This window comes from Propithecus coquereli, unplaced genomic scaffold (assembly GCF_000956105.1).
Source record: "Propithecus coquereli isolate 6110/MARCELLA unplaced genomic scaffold, Pcoq_1.0 Scaffold80, whole genome shotgun sequence".
NCBI lineage: Eukaryota > Metazoa > Chordata > Mammalia > Primates > Indriidae > Propithecus > Propithecus coquereli.
The window spans coordinates 1,783,025-1,785,911 of NW_012154174.1; the positions used below are offsets into that span (position 1 = coordinate 1,783,025).

Here is a 2,887-nt window from a genome sequence, read left to right on the forward strand (position 1 = left end):
ATGTCAAAACTTTAAAATTGTACACTTTAAATATATGCAGTTTATTTGTCAATTATACCTCAATAAAGCTGTTTGAAAGACAATCCAACAATATTAAAGAAAAATTATAAGAACAAAAAAATCACTCACAATCCTACCACCCTACCATAGTTACCGTGTTTCACAGATTCAAAGATATAAACTTTTCCAAATTTTAACGTCTCTAGGAAATGTTGTATAACAAGACTATTTCATATAAGCGGTATTATACAATAGTCTTTTGTGTCTGCCTTCTTTCACTTCACATAATGTTTTTGAGGTTCATCCATGTGTAACATGTATCAGTGGTTTATTCCTTTTTTAAAAAAACACCTTTATTGGGATATAATTCATATCCCATACAATTTATCCACTTAATGTACACAATTCAATGATTTGGGGATATGACATCATTAGTAGTTCATTTCTTTTCATTGCTAAATAATATTCCCTTGTATAAATATAGTGCATTTCGTTTATCCATTATAGACATTTGCATTGTTGTGAGTTTTTGGCTATTATATATAGCGCTGCTATAAACATGTACGTACACGTCTTTGTGTGAATGCAGGTTTTCATTTCTCTTGGGTAGATTCCTAGGAATGATTTGCTGGGTTGTATGGTAACTTTATATTTACCACAGATTTTCAATATAGTTGTCTTATCAAGTATTGAGAGTAGAATATTAAAATTTCTAAATATTATTGTCAGATTATCTATTTCTCCTTCCAATTCTGTTGGTTCCTCCTTCAAGTATTATGAGGTTATCGTATTGTTAGGTGTGTATACATTTGTAATTTCTCTATCATCCTGATAGATTGACACTTTAATCATGACATGCCACTCTGTCTTCCATAATATGTGTTTCTTGTCTTAAATTCTATTTTATCTGATATTAATGCAGTCACTCAGCTCTGTTATGTTTTCTGTTTGCATAGTATATCTTTTCTTTCTACTTTAACCTATTTGTGCCTCTTTTTTTCTTTTTTAGCTTATGAAAAACAGAAATTTATTTCTCACAGTACTAGAGACTGGGAAATACTATTTGTGTCTTTGAATCTAAGTTACGTCTTTGTCAGTATATAGTTGAATTTTTAATTTTATTTATTTATTTAGAGACAGGGTCTCACTCTGTTGCCCAGGCTGGAGTGCAGTGATGCAATCATAATTCACTGCAGTCTCCTGGGCTCAAGTGTTCTTCCAGCCTCAGTCTCCTGAATAGGTAGGGATACAGGCGCACACAACTACACATAGCTTTTTTTTTTTTTTTTTAATAGAGACTGTGTTGCCCAGACTGGTCCTGAACTCCTGGCCTCAAGTGATCCTCCCAGCTCAGACTCCCAAAGCACTGGGACTGTAGGCTTGAGCCACCTTGCCCAGCCTATACTTGAATCTTGATTTTTTTATCCAGTCTCATAATCTCTGAACTTTCACTGGTATGTATAGACTGCTCACATATAATGTTGAAATACTTAGATTTATGTTTTCCATGTTACTTGTTTTCTACATGCCTTCTGTTCCTCTTTTAACCACCTTCTTTTATGTTAAATAAATATTTGCAATGTCTCATTTAAATCCTTTGCTGATACACACACACATACATAATGTATATATGTATGCATGTACACGATTTTCTTAGTGGTTGTTTTAGGGATTGCAATATGTATCCTAACTAATCACAATCTATTTCACACTAATACTAACTTAATTCTGGTAAAATATAGAAACTTTGCTCTACTATAGCTCTATTCTATCCCCTTTCCTTTATGGTATTAGCATATAAATTAAATCTATATATGTTATGAACCCAACAATATCATTAATGCTTTATTCAATCACGTCTTTCAAAGAAGAGCAAAAATGAGAAAAATATATTTCTACACTATTTTATATGAACTTATATTTAACTGTTTCTAGTGTTCTTCATTTCTTCTTGTGGATTCAAGTTAGCAATTGGTGTCATTTCCTTTCAAGCTGAAGGACTCCCTTTAGTATTTCCTATAAGGCAGGTTTGCTAGCAACAAATTCTTTTAGCATTTGTTCATCTGGGGATGTCTTTATTTTGCTTTTGGTTTTGGTTGGTAGTTTGTTTATTTGTTTGTTTTCATTCAGACCTTCAGATATGTTATTCTACCGCCTCTGGCTTCCACTGTTTCAAATGAAAAATCAGCCATTAGGCCATATTGACTGTCTGTAATTGATGAATTGTTTTTCTGTTGTTGTATTCACAATTTTCTCTTTGTATTTCTCTTTCAACTACATGACTATAAAATGTGTATATTGTGGGTCTCTGTGTGCTTATCCTACCCGGGATTTTCTGAACTCTAGATCTGTGGATTAACGTTTTCATAAAACATGGGACGTTTTCAGACATTTCTTCATACATCTTTCTATCTTCTCTCCTAGGACTCTCATTACAAGTATATTGGCTGCCCTCCACAAAGATTGCCATTTCAACTGACAACATTGCTGGGCATGGGTCCTTCAACCACTGCTCTAAATTGTGAGAGTCTTCTCTGACTGTGGCAGCAAAGTTCCTGGTCCTCATTGCCCATCCTGCTCTAGAAGAATCACTGCACTAATTGAGCTAAAGGTAAGAGTAGGGAATGCAAAGCAGCCTCAGGCTGCTCAAACTCCTTAACTTTTAATGCCTTTTAGTACTTCTCAGTTTGTCAATTCCTTTGGTAGATTTCAGGAGTGCTACATGGCTTTTTGTCAATTTGTCCAGCTTTATAGTTGCCTTTTGGGGGAGGTGATTTGCCAACCTACTCACTTGGTCATAGTCAGAAATATTTCCTCTCCAACATTTTCTATATATTTAAAAAATTGTGAAAAAAATGTGAATATTTATTCTGATTTTTCATTTAAC

At 33.7% G+C, this 2,887-nt stretch overlaps 1 protein-coding gene across 1 annotated transcript in view; it reads right to left on the reverse strand.

The window, feature by feature from the left end:
* The window catches only part of CFAP70 (cilia and flagella associated protein 70), a 96,422-nt gene that overhangs the window by 38,961 nt on the left and 54,574 nt on the right, over window positions 1-2,887 (reverse strand). The window lies entirely within an intron of this gene.